The following is a 16,367-nucleotide window of genomic DNA, read 5'->3' on the forward strand; positions in this document are numbered from 1 at the left end:
TGGCAACAAGCACAACACAACCTTAGAACTTTCGTCACTCGTCCTGAGTGTCAATGCGGGCATGAACCCACTATCGAGCATAAGTACTCCCTCTTGGAGTTAAAAGTAAAAACTTGGCCGAGCCTCTACTAGAAACGGAGAGCATGCAAGATCATAAACAACACATATGTAATAACTTGATAATTAACATGACATAGTATTCTCTATCCATCGGATCCCGACAAACACAACATATAGAGTTACAGATAGATGATCTTGATCATGTTAGGCAGCTCACAAGATCCAACAATGAAGCACAATGAGGAGAAGACAACCATCTAGCTACTGCTATGGACCCATAGTCCAGGGGTGAACTACTCACTCATCACTCCGGAGGCGACCATGGCGGTGTAGAGTCCTCCGGGAGATGATTCCCCTCTCCGGCGAGGTGCCGAGGCGATCTCCTGGATCCCCCGAGATGGGATCGGCGGCGGCGGCGTCTCGATAGGTTTTCCGTATCGTGGCTCTCGGTGCCGGGGTTTCGTCACGGAGGCTTTAAGTAGGCGGAAGGGCAAGTCAAGAGGCGGCACGGGGGCCCACACCATAGGCCGGCGCGGCCGGGGGTGGGGCCGCGCCGCCTAGGGTTTGGCCACCCCGTGGCCCCTCTTCGTCTCGTCTTCGGACTTCGGAAGCTTCGTGGAAAAATAGGCCCCCGGGCTTTGATTTCGTCCAATTCCGAGAATATTTTCTTACTAGGATTTCTGAAACCAAAAACAGCGAGAAAACGACAAGCTCGGCACTTCGGCATCTTGTTAATAGGTTAGTTCCAGAAAATGCACGAATATGACATAAAGTGTGCATAAAACATGTAGGTATCATCAATAATATGGCATAGAACATAAGAAATTATCGATACGTCGGAGACGTATCACGATGCAAGAGGGATAGCAGGATCTCAGAGTTTAAGGCTGTGGTTAGATTTATCTTAATTACTTTCTTGTAGTTGCGGATGCTTGCAAGGGGTATAATCACAAGTATGTATTAGTCCTAGGAAGGGCGGTACATTAGCATAGGTTCACCCACACGACACTTATCAAAACAATGAAGATTAATTAGCCGTATGTAGCGAAAGCACTAGACTAAAATCCCGTGTGTCCTCGAGAATGTTTGGTCATTATAAGTAAACAAACCGGCTTGTCCTTTGTGCTAAAAAGGATTGGGTCACTCGCTGCAATTATTACTCTCGCACTTTACTTACTCGTACTTTATCCATCTCTTATATTAAAACCCCCTGAATACTTGTCTGTGAGCATTTACAGTGAATCCTTCATCGAAACTGCTTGTCAACACCTTCTGCTCCTCGTTGGGATCGACATTCTTACTTATCGAAGATACTACGATACACCCCCTATACTTGTGGGTCATCAAGACTATTTTCTGGCGCCGTTGCCGGGGAGTGAAGCGCTATTGGTAAGTGGAATTGGTAAGGGAAATTTCTACTATTTGTGCTGATTTTATTTCTGCCTGCTGCTATAATTTATTATGGAATCTTCTCTTGAGTGTTTATTTGGGAAATGTACTACTACTGCAAAGGTAGTGGATGAGGCGCCAGGTAAGGAAGAAATACCATACAAAATACCTATGAAAATTATTGAACGTGTAGTGGGTAACCGTTATACAGGGGATGGAATTGTCCACCCTGGATATCATTTACTGTTCTTACATGAATTATGCGGTTTATTCAAGTGTGCAGGTATTGCTATGGATGAAGTGAGGAAGAAATTATTCTCTGTATCGCTGTCTGGTAAAGCGTCGCATTGGTATAAATTACTGGACAATGGGGATTCTCTTGAATGGAATGATATTGTGCCCCGGTTTTATTCTAAGTTCTATCCTCCAAGTGAGATTCACAAAGATCGGAATCGCATATATAATTTTTGGCCTCATGAAGGAGAGAGTATTGCCCAAGCGTGGGGGAGATTGAAGTCTTTAATGCTCAAATGCCCCATTCATGAGCTTCCTGGTAATATTATTATTGATAATTTCTATGCAAGACTTTCTTTTCAAGACAAGACCTTGCTTGGATACTTCTTGTTCTGGATCATTTACACGCAACAAGGAAGAGTTTAAAAGGGACCTTCTTAATCGGATCCAAGAAAATACTGAAGGATGGGAGAACGACAAGGATAGAGAATCAGGTATAAATTATGACTATAAATGCATTGAAGCTTTTATGAATACTGATAAATTTCGCAATATGAGTGCTACTTATGGTCTTGATTCTCAAGTTGCTGCAAATCTTTATAAAGCTTTTGCTTCTCATTATGAATTGCCTAAGAAGAACTTTGATAAGTATCATGAACCGTATAAAGATAAAATTGATTCATCTATAAATAAATGTGTTGTAGTTGAAACTCTTGATCATGTTATTCCTGAAGCTTATATTGAAAAAACTCCTTTCCCTGCTAAAATGAAGGAGTACTCGTTATAAATAGTGCGGTTCATAAAAGTGAAAAGAAACCTATAGAACCTGAAGAACAAATAAAAGTTGAACCTGCTGTTGCAATTATTAAAGATCTTGTGACTGAAAATGTGGAGGATGGTCATATTATTTTCTGTGAAGATGCCTCTAATATTGTTTCGCATCCTAATAAGTCTAGGAAAGCTAGTGTTCCTATGCTATCTAATTGGTGATCATTGTTATTATGGTTTATGTGATATTGGTGCAAGTATTAGTGCTATTCCTTATGAGCTTTACACGGAGATTATGCACGAAATTGGTTCTTGTGAACTTGAAGATATTGATGTGGTTATTCGGTCGGCTAATAGAGAAACTATCTCTCCAATTGGTATTGTTCGAGATGTGGAAGTTTTATGTGGTAAGATTAAATATCTTGCTGACTTTTTGGTACTTGGTTCTCGCTGCTAGTAAATATTGTCCTATCATTTTTGGTAGACCTTTTCTAAATACTTGTGGAGCTATTATAGATTGCAAGAAAGAGAAAATTTTGACTAAATTTTCTGGTGAATCTTATGAGTTTAACTTCTCTAAATTTACCAAAACTCCTTATAAAATTGATTCGCCTAATAGTTATTTTAAAGTTGAACAGTGTGCATCTATTGCTCTTGCTCCTAGTAATCCTTTGCAGCAACATTTGGAGAATAGTGAGAGTGAAGTTTTTAGGGAAGAAAGAGACGAGCTTGATGAAATTTTCCTTCGTCAACCTATTCTTAAGCATGATTTACCGGTGGAAGACTTGGGTACAACACCACCACCAAAGGAAGATCCTGTCTTCGATTTAAAACCATTGCCTGATAATCTTAAATATGCTCATATTGATGATAAGAAAATATATCCTGTTATTATTAGTTCTAAGCTTTCAGAGTTTGAAGAAGAAAGGCTATTGGAAATATCGAAGAAACACCGAGGTGCTATTGGCTACACTCTTGATGACTTGAAGGGGATTTCTCCCTCTATTTGTCAACACGCCATTAATATGGAAGATGATGCGAAGCTCGTTGTTGAACCTCGAGCATCGTCTAATTCCTAAGATGAAGGATGTGGTAAGAAATGAGGTATTAAGACTCCTTGAAGCTGGTATTATATATCCTATTGCTGATAGTAGATGGGTTAGTCCTATGCATTGTGTTCCTAAGAAAGGAGGAATGAATGTTGTGCCTAATGATAATGATGAGCTCATACCTCAAAGAGTAGTTGTAGGGTATAGCATGTGCATTGATTATCGAAAAGTTAATAAGGTTACTAAGAAGGATCATTACCCTTTACCATTTATTGATCAAATGTTAGAAAGGTTATCTAAAAATACTCATTTTTGCTTTCTTGATGGTTATTACGGGTTTTCACAAATTGTCGTTAAAACTAAAGATCAAGAGAAAACCACTTTCACTTGTCCCTATGGAACTTATGCTTATAGACGTATGCCTTTTGGTTTATGTAATGCTCCTGCTACTTTTCAAAGATGCATGTCTCGCTATTTTTCATGGCTTTTGTGAGAGTATTGTAGAGGTATTCATGGACGATTTTTCCGTCTATGGAAATTCTTTTGATAATTGCTTGCGAAACCTTGATAAAGTTTTGCAGAGATGTGAAGAAACTAACCTTGTTCTTAATTGGGAGAAATGCCACTTTATGGTTAATGAAGGAATTGTATTGGGACATAAAATTTCCGAGAGAGGTATTGAAGTTGATAGAGCTAAAGTTGAAGCAATTGAGAAGATGCCCTATCCTAGGGATGTTAAAGGTATTCGTAGTGTTCTTGGTCATGCTTGGGTTTTATAGGAGATTTATTAAAGATTTTTCTAAGATTTCAAAGCCTCTTACTAATCTTCTTCAAAAAGATGTACCTTTTGTTTTTGATGATGATTGTAAGGAAGCTTTTGAAACTCTAAAGAAAGCCTTAACAACTGCCCCTATAGTTGAACCTCCTGATTGGAACTTACCATTTGAAATTATGTGTGATGCTAGTGATTTTGCTGTAGGCGCTGTTCTTGGACAGTGGGTAGATAAAAAACTGAATGTTATTCATTATGCTAGTAAAACTCTTGATGCTGCTCAAAGAAATTATGCTACTACTGAAAAAGAATTGTTAGCTGTAGTCTTTGCTTGTGATAAGTTTAAATCTTATATTGTTGATTCAAAAGTTACAATTCATACCGATCATGCTCTGCAATTAGATACCTTATGACAAAGAAAGATGCTAAGCCGAGGCTTATTAGATGGGTACTTCTTTTGCAAGAATTTGATTTACATATTGTAGATAGGAAAGGTGTTGATAATCCTGTTGCTGATAATTTGTCTAGATTGGAAAATATTGCTTATGATCATGTTCCTGTTAATGATAGTTTTCCAAATGAACAATTGGCCGTAATAAAGGTGAGCTCGCGAGACAGATCCTTGGTATGCTGATTATGCTAAATTTATTGTTTCCAAGTACTTGCCTCCAACCTTTTCAGCTCAGCAAAGGAGGAAATTCTTTTATGACTTGAGGCATTATTTTTGGGATGATCCACACTTATATAAATAAGGAGTGGATGGTATTCTGCGAAGGTGTGTTCCCGAATATGAACAACAAGAGATATTGAGTAAATGTCATGGTAGTGCTTATGGAGGACATCACGCCGGAGATAGAACCGCGCAAAAGGTTCTACAATCAGGTTTTTATTGGCCAACTCTCTTCAAAGATGCAAGGAAGTTTATTTTATCTTGTGATGAATGTCAAAGGGTTGGTAATATCTCCAGACGCAACGAAATGCCTATGAATTATACTCTTGTTATTGAACCGTTTGATTGTTGGGGATTTGACTTCATGGGACCTTTTCCCTCTTCAGAAGGTAACACTCATATACTTGTTGCTGTTGATTATGTTACTAAATGGGTGGAAGCCATACCTACAAAAAGTGCTGATGGTGAGACCTCTTTAAGAATGCTTTTAGACATTATTTTTCCTAGATTTGGAGTTCCTAGATATATTATGACAGATGGAGGTTCTCATTTTATTCATGGTGGTTTTAGAAAAACTCTTGCTAAATATGGTATTAATCATAGAATTGCTTCCGCTTATCATCCTCAAACTAGTGGGCAAGTAGAACTATCAAATAGAGAGATTAAATCTATCTTGCAAAAGACCGTTAATAAAACTAGAAAGAATTGGGCTAGTAAATTGAAGGAAGCACTATGGGCTTATACAACCGCTTATAAAAACCCCATGGGAATGTCACCTTATAAAATGGTTTATGGAAAAGCTTGTCATTTACCTTTAGAACTAGAGCACAAAGCTTATTGGGTTGTTAGAGAACTAAATAAAGATCCTAAACTAGCCGGTAATAAGAGGTTGTCGCAATTAAGTTCTTTAGATGAATGGAGAAGTGAAGCTTATGAAAATGCTAAACTCTTTAAAGAGAAAGTTAAGAAATGGCACGATAGAAGGATTATCAAAAGAGAGTTTAATATTGGGGATAAAGTCCTTTTGTATCGGTCTCGTCTCGCATTCTTTGCAGGGAAATTACTCTCGAAATGGGAAGGACCATATGTTGTTGAGGAGGTGTATCGATCGGGAGCAATTAAAATTAGTTCTCTCCAAGGCAATGCCACGCAAGTGGTGAATGGACAAAGACTCAAGCATTATATCTCAGGTGATTCTTATAATGTAGATGTTGATGTTATTCGAGTGGAAACACCGGAGGCTTTCATCAAAGGCAAATCGACAGTCCGCCAAAACTCGACTTTGAATAGGTAACAGTACAGGTAATAAAAAGTTCGCGATTTACTTTCCGAACAATGTTTTTGCTGTTTTTGGAAAATATGAAATATTACGAGATCGAAACGGAGTGGAGGAGACGCACGAGGGCGTGCCCCCATAGGCCGGCGCGGGCCCCAGCCTGGCCGCGCCGCCCTGTGAGGAGGGCCCCTCGTCGCCCCTCTCCGACTCTTGTTCGACCTGGTACTTTCCGTTTGTCGTGAAATTTTTTGCTATATAATCCCCCGGACCCCTGGAGGTCCGTATATCGTTTTCTCGACGTGTTTTGTTTCGAGCTGTTTCTGCCAGGATTTGCTTCGGATCTAGAGGTGTCATGTCTTCGTCAGAAACTCCAAAGGACAGCTCCCTCAAGGACTTTGACAACTTGTACATGGACGAGCTGAGGATGCATCCCAAGGAATTGCTGCTCGTTGATGGGGAGCTGCAGATCAAAGATGTCCAGGGTCCTAAAGGAGAAGGAAGCTTGGAAGACAGGATGGGGAAGCTAGAACAAGAGGTCTTCAACTACAAGAAGATGGCCGAGCGTGAAGTGGATATCTTCCACAAGATTGTGTCTGAACTCATTGCTGAACACGAGAAAGAAACTGCAAAGCTATGGGGCGACATCCTCTCACTTCATGACACCACCAACAAACTCCAAGCTCAACTCTATGACGTTCAGTAATCGAACCGTGAGTATGAAAACAAGGTTTAAACACATAAGCCATGCTGCTAGTTTCAGGATTCCCGAGACCAAGATGTCGTTTGTCGATGGAGAGCCTCTTCCTTGGAAGTCCGATGACGGGAGTTCATCACCACCACCGCCAAAGGAGTAATTCATCATCGGTAATGGCATCCCCTTGGTTTGTTCCAAGCTTGGGGGAGTGCCGCGGTATCACATCATCACTACCTTTTTACTTTTTACTATCAAGTAGTGTCATATCATGAGTAGGGAAGTTATCATATAAGATGGGTTGCAGTATGGAAGTATCTCTCCTTTAGTTGGTTGTCTATGTATCCCTTGGTGTGAGTTATCGTTATGAAATATTAATGAGAAGTCTTATCATTTACATATTGCACACCTTATTTTAGTTTGCAATTTCTATTATATGATTGATCTTGATTTTAGTATTGGTACCACTTTGGGAGCATTGAGTAAATCTATTTGGTTTTGGCAAGCTTAGCATTGGTCAATAGCAACAACACCTTGAGGTTTAAATAGAAAAGAGAAATACATATAGTTGTTTCATTGTCTTCCTTTCTTGTTAGCTCATAGCTTATTATTCTGAAGTTAAAATTGTTTGTGCTTACAAGAAAGATACATGATTATGTCTATCACATGTATATTTGCTTGTTTCCCTCAACTCTTATGCTTGCTAATTAACCTTGCTAGCCAAAGACCTCGTACCGAGAGGGAATGCTTCTCGTGCATCCAAACCTGAACCCAAACCTATGCCATTTGTGTCCACCATATCTACCTACTGCATGGTATTTCCTGCCATTCCAAGTAAATACTTCATGTGCTACCTTTAAACAATTCAAAATTTATCACTTCTTATTTGTGTCAATGTTTTATAGCTCATGAGGAAGTATGTGGTGTTTTATCTCTCAGTCTTGTTAGGCAGCCTCCACTAATGGACTAGTGGTTTCATCCACTTATCCTATAATTTTGCAAAAAGAGCTGGCAACGGGGTTCCCAGCCCCAATTAATCAACTTTCATTAATAATTCTCTTCACATGTTTTGCTCCGATTCATCAGTAAGCAACTTAATTTTGCAATAGACACTCCTCCATGGTATGAGATTGTTGGAAGGCACCCGAGGATTCGGTTAGCCATGGCTTGTGTAAGCAAAGGTGGGGGGAGTGTCATCCTTAAATAAACTAAAGTACATGTGTAAACAAAAGAGAAGAGGGATGATCTACCTTGCTGGTAGAGATAACGTCCTTCATGGGAGCCGCTCTTTGGAGGTCTGTTTGGCAAGGGGGTTAGAGTACCCGCTACCATTCGTTGACAACAACAAACACCTCTCAAAATATTACTTTTATTCTCTTTATATGATTTCAAAACTGAAAAAGCTCTAGCACATGATTTAATCTCTGCTTTCCCTCTGCGAAGGGCCTGTCTTTTACATTGTGTTGAGTCAGTAAACCTATTTCCCTCCATCTCAAGCAAGCATTTGAGTTGTTGTGATCAAACTATTATATTGTGATTTGCTTCATCATGTCTTTTACTCTTCCTTGTTTAGTACAAGTTTTATCTCGAATGAATAAAGCTTTGAAAGTTATCAATGATCATTATGATTGAGTATGCGAGATGAGCCATATAAACTTTAACATGAGAGCACCTGCTCAATAGATAAGTATAATCTGTTAACTGTTCTCTGACCAAGAACAAAGTTTGCCATCACCAACTATGATTTCTTATGCACCTTTATTTGTGATTACCTTATACTTGTTTCAAGTTGAGTTATATGAGGAAGTTGTTTACTAGAATGTATTGTGTGAATGAATATGATGCTTCTTGTCCGTATTTGATTTATCGACTCTTCACTCCATAAACATGTGGTCCTGTTTACCGAGTTCGGCTTCGCTTGGGGACAAGCGAAGTCTAAGCTTGGGGGAGTTGATACGTCCAATTTGCATCACTATTTTATATCATAATTTGCTCGTTATTCATTGATATATTTCATATTTGGAGATGATACTTATGTTATTTCATCTATTTTGCATGTTTCATGATCATTGGAGGATCGCGCACCGGAGCCGGATTCTCGCTGGAAAAAGCACCGTCGGAATGCAATATTTCGGAAGATCAACAGATTGACGGAAATTATATGAAAAATCCTATTTTTCCGGATGACGAAGGGAGCCGGAAGGGGGAGCCGAGGAGGGCCGCCATGGGCCCCCTCACGAGTCGGCGCGGGCCCCGCCCGGCCGCGCCGCCCGTGAGGAGGGGGCCCACAGCCCCTCTCGCCTCCTTTCTTCGCGTACGCCTTCGTCCCGAAAACCTAAGCTCCAGGGGTACGTCGCGAGGAGCCACGGCCGCTCTCGCGGGGCGGAGAACACCAGAGAGAAAAGAGCTCTCCGGCAGGCTGAGATTCGCCGGGGAAATTCCCTCCCGGAGGGGGAAATCGACGCCATCGTCACCGTCATCGAGCTGGACATCATCTCCATCACCATCATCATCATCTTCATCATCATCACCGCCGTCTCCACCGCTGCACCTCGTCACCGCTGTAACAATTTGGGTTTGATCTTGATTGTTTGATAGGGGAAACTCTCCCGTGTTGATTTCTACTTGTTATTGATGCTATTGAGTGAAACCGTTGAACCAAGGTTTATGTTCAGATTGTTATTCATCATCATATCACCTCTGATCATGTTCCATATGATGTCTCGTGAGTAGTTCGTTTAGTTCTTGAGGACATGGGTGAAGTCTAATTGTTAGTAGTGAAGTATGGTTGAGTAATATTCAATGTTATGATATTTAAGTTGTGGTGTTATTCTTCTAGTGGTGTCGTGTGAACGTCGACTACACGACACTTCACCTTTATGGGCCTAGGGGAATGCATCTTGTACTCGTTTGCCAATTGCGGGGTTGCCGGAGTGACGGAAACCCGAGCCCCGTTGGTATATCGATGCAAGAGGGATAGCAGGATCTCGTAGTTTAAGGCTGTGGTTAGATTTATCTTAATTACTTTCTTGTAGTTGCGGATGCTTGCAAGGGGTATAATCACAAGTATGTATTAGTCCTAGGAAGGGCGGTACATTAGCATAGGTTCACCCACACGACACTTATCAAAACAATGAAGATTAATTAGCCGTATGTAGCGAAAGCACTAGACTAAAATCTCGTGTGTCCTCGAGAACGTTTGGTCATTATAAGTAAACAAACCGGCTTGTCCTTTGTGCTAAAAAGGATTGGGCCACTCGCAGCAATTATTACTCTCGCACTTTACTTACTCGTACTTTATTCATCTGTTACATTAAAACCCCCTGAATACTTGTCTGTGAGCATTTACAGTGAATCCTTCATCGAAACTGCTTGTCAACACCTTCTGCTCCTCGTTGGGATCGACATTCTTACTTATCGAATATACTACGATACACCCCCTATACTTGTGGGTCATCAATCAACATATGATATAAAGAGAATGATATCTTAATGTTGGCATTATGGGGGGAGGGATAGCTCAATAATTTAAACCGCACTCCCCCTATTTCCATGCCCACACCTAAACCAAATGAAGTTTTGAGACAAAGGTGTGTTTGCAAGATGGTCAAGCTATACTCCTTGAATCAATGATATTTAGCTCATTCCTCAAATAAGAGAACCTTGCTTCATCAAGTGGCTTCGTGAATATATCGGCAAGTTGATCTTTGGTAGGAACATAGATAAGCTCAATATCACCACGGGCAACATGATCCCTAATGAAATGATTCCGGATCTCAATATGCTTCGTTCTTGAATGTTGCACCGGATTATAGGCAATCTTGATGGCACTTTCATTGTCACATAATAGAGGCACTTTGTCACAAATGACACCGTATTCCTTTAAAGTTTGCCTCATCCATAACAATTGAGTGCATCCACTTGCGGCGGCAACATATTCGGCTTCGGCGGTGGAGAGAGATATACAATTTTGCTTCTTAGAAGACCAACACACCAAGGACCTCCCAAGGAATTGGCAATCCCCGGAAGTTGATTTCCTATCATCCTTGTCACCCGCCCAATCCGCATCGGTATAACCATTGAGAATCAAACTTGAGCCTTTGGGGTACCAAATACCATATCTTGGGGTATCAACCAAATACCGAAAGATTCTTTTGAGAGCCATCATGTGGCTCTCCTTAGGAGAAGCTTGATACCTTGCACACACACCAACACTCAACACTATGTCCGGTCTAGATGCACAAAGGTAAAGCAAGGATCCAATCATGGAGCGATATACCTTTTGATCCACCTCTTTACCATTGGGATCTAGTGCAAGATGACATTTGGTAACCATAGGAGTGGCCACAACCTTCAACTCGGTCATCTTGAACCTCTTGAGCATGTCTTGGAGATATTTTTCTTGGTTGATGAAGGTTCCTTCCCTCAATTGCTTGATCTCAAAACCAAGGAAGAACTTCATCTCTCCCATCATAGATATCTCAAACCTATCGGTCATAAGCTTTGAGAATTCATCATTGAAAGCTTTGTTAGTAGAGCCAAAGATAATATCATCAACATATAATTGGCAAACGAAAAGCTCCCCATTGACCCTCTTAGTAAAAAGAGTGGGGTCGATTAGCCCAACATCAAACCCACGGTCTACCAACGATTCCTTAAGGTGCTCGTACCAAGCTCTAGGAGCTTGTTTGAGACCATAAAGTGCTTTATCAAGCTTGTAGACATGGTTAGGAAAGTTGAGATCCTCGAACCCCGGGGTTGCTTAACATAAACCTCTTCATGCAAAGGACCATTAAGAAATGCACTTTTCACATCCATTTGTTGTAACTTAAAGTTATGATGCGATGCATAAGCAAGAAGGATACGGATGGACTCAAGGCGAGCCACGGGAGCATAGGTTTCTCCAAAGTCAATTCCCTCAACTTGAGAGAACCCTTGAGCCACCAATCTTGCCTTGTTCCTCGCAACATTTCCAAACTCATCTTGCTTGTTCTTGAAAATCCATTTAGTGCCTATAACATTGCGGCACCCCTTTGGCTTCTCTACTAAGGTCCACACTTTGTTGCGCTTGAAGTTGTTGAGTTCTTCATGCATAGCTTCCAACCAATCCGAATCTTCAAGGGCTTCAAATACTTTCTTGGGTTCCACTAAGGAGATATAAGCATGATGATTGCTAAAGTTAGCCAATTGCCTTCTTGTGGAAACCTTTGCCCTTACATCACCAAGAACCTTGTCATGAGTGTGTCCACGAAGCTCAAGGTTCCTATCTCTTCTTGCTAGACGACGGGCCTCGATCTCCTCCTTGGTCCTTCTTGGCCTTGGAGGTGTCACTTGATCAACTTGATCATTTGGGTCCCCGTCTTGACCTTCAACTTGAGCTTCCTCAATTTCTTGAGGTTGCTCATCCTCATGTGCTTGATCTTGAACAATATTCGGAGAAGGGCAAGAGTTGATTGGATCCTCATTGGAGCCATCATGAATGCTTGGTTGATCTTGTCCTTGATCTTGTCCTTGATCTTGCACACAAGAGGGAGGGTCTTGTTCTTGTTCTTGGGTTGGTGCATCATTTGCTTCACTAGGTAGGGTTTGTTGATGTTGAGAAGATGAGGGCTCCACCGTGGTAGAGCATAGTTCTTCCCGAGACGCCACACCGTGTCCCTCAATGGGGTGGAAAAATCCCACACCCATTCTTACTATGGCATCTTGAGGTATTTCATCACCTCGCACAAACATCAACTTGCCCCACTTGGGAGCCATCATTTTCTTCGAACTTCACACTACAAGATTCAATGATAATCCCGGAGGATACATCAAAGATTCTATAAGTGTGAGATTCGGCACCGTAACCAACAAATATACCCTCCAAAGCTTTAGGAGCAAATTTAGACAAACGAACTCCTTTGATTTTGTAGAAACACTTACACCCGAACACCTTGAAGTATGAGATATTAGGCTTGTTCCCGGTGAGTATTTCATATGGAGTCTTGTTCAAGCCCTTGCGGAGATAGAGCCGGTTAGAGGAGTGGCAAGCGGTGGAGATGGCTTCCGCCCAAAAGTTATAGCGGGATTTATACTCCGCCATCATAGATCTTGCCATATCCATAAGAGTCCGGTTCTTCCTCTCCGCAACACCATTTTGTTGAGGGGTGTAAGCAGCGGAATATTGATGTCGAATCCCCTCATCACTAAGAAAATCATTGAGTGTATAGTTCTTGAACTCGGAGCCGTTGTCACTTCTTATTGCCATAATGAGGAGGTTGTGTTGGCGTTGCACCTCGGTAGCAAAGTCAATGAATATTTGTTGATTCATCCTTCGTCTTGAGAAAGTAGACCCAAGTGTATCTTGAGTAGTCATCAACAATCACCAAGCAATGTTTCTTCGCACCAAGACTTGCATGAGTAACGGGACCAAAGAGATCCACATGAAGGAGCTCCAAGATCCTCTTGGAAGAGATGATAGTCTTGCTTGGATGCGGAGAGTCATGCATTTTGCCTTCAACACAAGCCCTACAAACACGATCTTTGGCAAAAGACACATTTTCCATTAGTCCCACAATATGGTTCCCCTTGTGAAGACTTTGCAAAGTTCTCATGTTGACATGGGCTAGGCGGCGATGCCACAACCAACCCACGTCCGCCTTTCCGAATAGGCACATCGCACTTGTCATGGTGGTCCCCGAAAAGTCCACCACATACAAGTTGTGTTCGCGATACCCAACGAAAGCGACTTTTAGAGTCTTGCTCCACAAGAGGACCACAATATCATTATCAATAAAGACGGCGAAACCCATCTTGCCAAGGGCGGAAACGGAAAGTAAATTGTAACCAAGGGTTTTGACAAGCATGACATCCACAAGAGTAATGTTGTGTGCAACCACAACCTTGCCAAAACCCAATACCTCGGATGTAGAATTATCGCCAAAGGAGACGGTGATATCATTTATGTTAGGCCTCAACTCCTTGACGAGGTTCTTGCCGCCGGTCATATGACTTGTACATCCACTATCAAGTACCCATTTTGAACCTCCGGCGGCATAGTCCTACATGAGATCAATTCTTGGATTTAGGTACCCATTTCTCAATGGGTCCTCTTTTGTTAGCAACAAGGGTCTTTGGGACCCAAATAGACCAAGCAACATAACCATAATATGGGCCAACATATTTAGCATAAACATCACCATAATAATCTTTAAATAAAACATAGTGAGGGTTAGCAATTCCCGCGTCATCATCATTTATGGTTTTGCCCTTGGAGGCTTCACCATTAGTGATGGCTTTCTTCTTCTCTTGTGCGGGCTTGGCCTTTTGCTTGTTTGCCTTCTTTGCCTTGGCATTATAACCAAGGCCCTCCTTCCCATTGTTTGATCTTTGCTTACTCAAAAGATCATCCAAAGAAAGTTTACTTTGGGGAGAGGAGGCCTTAGCAAGTTCATCCTTCAACCTAGCATTTTCCTCAATAATATTTGCATGATCACATGAAGGAGTAGAGGTGCTAGGTATGTCATATGAAGTGAGCCTAATTTGAAGTTGCTCATAGGACTTGGAGAGGAGAGAGTATTCACTCTTCAAGGCTTTGTGTGCCCTGTCTAGATCATCTAGATCTCTCACAAGTTTCTCATGATCAACACCAAATTTGGCCTTTTCCTTTGAAAGCACTTTAGTCTTAGCTCTAGCAAGATCTCTAGCTTTAGTGAGCTTGTTAATTTTATCTTGAGGATCTCCAAGATTTTCTAACCTCTCTTCAAGAGAAGCTATGGTTTCTTGGCTTTCCTCAAGGGCATTTCTAAGAGCATGTAGTTCAAGAGCATCTTCTCTCTCTATTTGGCATTTTTTCTCGAAGAGTACCATTTAGTTGAGCCATACGAACCATGAGATTTGAAACATGCTTTTTAGTATTACCTTGTAGGTTAAGAATGAAATCATCAAACTCTAGCATTTCTTGTTTCACTTTTAGACTAGCAAGATCAACCCCTAGATCACTTGAAATGATAGGCATAGAGGGGTTAGGAGATGATACCTCAGAGGATTTAGCCATGAGGCAACTTTCTTCCTCCACATGAATGACCTCATTGGGGGATTCACTTGGTGATGAAGAGTTAGTGGAGAGGGAGGCAAGAGCGACCAATCCATTAGAGGTTGCATCTTCTTCATCATCAACATCATCATCTCCGGAGGTATACTCTTCTTGAGTTGATAGCACAATAGATGTGTCCAAGGAGGACCTTGCCATGAAGCAATGTGCATTCTTGATATGAGGACCTTCATTGGGGGATTCGAAGAGGGATGAAGAGGGAATGTTGGTGGTGACAATGGCGGCCACCTCCTTTGAGCTTTCTTCATCTTCATCATCAGTAGAGCTTTCAACCTCATCGGAAGAATATTCTTCCCTAGTCACTAGCACAATTTTTGAGGGCCTCTTGCCCTTCTTGATCTTGTTGTTGTAGAATTTCTTCTTGGGGGCTTTTGAATATTTGCCCTTTGAGTCTTTGCTTTTGTCCTTGGGAATGAGCCTTCCACCATGAGTCTCCCTATTCTCATAGGGGCACTCGGCAATGAAGTGGCGCTTGTCATCACAATTGTAGAAAGATCTTGTCCTTGGGCCCGAACTTGTGAACCCCCTTGAGTTGTTTCTCTTGATGTTGTCTTCCTTGGCCTTGGATGGGTCAACCCAAAAAGAGTTAGCATGGAATGCCATGTGGTCATGGTAGTGGTGTTCCAAGTCTTCCGGATAGGACATACTCCAAGATGCCCTATACGATTCTTGAGGAATCACTTCTTCAACGGAGTTGACCGCCAAGGCAAGGTTGGACCTTTTGTCATCCCAAGAGCTCGATTGCGAGAATCATGAGAGTTTTGCTCAAGCACCTTGAGAGCTTGCATCTCGTGCACGACTTGTTGAGAGGTGAGAGAGGAATAGCATTCCCTCCCGACAAGAGTCTTGACATCAATGGGTACAAACGGCATCATGCATTCAATGTGCTTCTCCTTGATCCAAGAGTCATTGATGTGGGTGGCACCAATAAGCCGGAAGGCATCGGAAACGGTGAGAAGTCTTCGATACATGACTTCATGATCTTCATCCGGTAGCCTCATGAAACCTTCGGCTTTATTCTTAAGAGCATTATACTTATTCCTCCTCGTGCTCTCACTTCCAATGCAACTAGCGGCCAAACCATCCCAAGCTTCCTTGGCGGTGGTGTAGCTTCGAACACGATGCAATTTCTTTGTCCCCACACTAGTTTGAATCATGTGCAAGGCGGTGTTGTTGAGTTGACTATCAACTGCTTCTCTTCTAGTCAACTTTTCGGAATTGTATGGCTTGAAGCCTTCCATGATGATTCTCCAAAGTTCATTGGAGGCACTGCAAACATGAGAGCGAAACTCAAATTGCCAAGTATCGAAATTCTCAATGGAAAACTTAGGTGGGTCGCCCCGAATGTTCATATGGGGATGGAGAA

Source organism: Lolium rigidum, chromosome 1 (genome assembly GCF_022539505.1).
Source record: "Lolium rigidum isolate FL_2022 chromosome 1, APGP_CSIRO_Lrig_0.1, whole genome shotgun sequence".
Lineage (NCBI taxonomy): Eukaryota > Viridiplantae > Streptophyta > Magnoliopsida > Poales > Poaceae > Lolium > Lolium rigidum.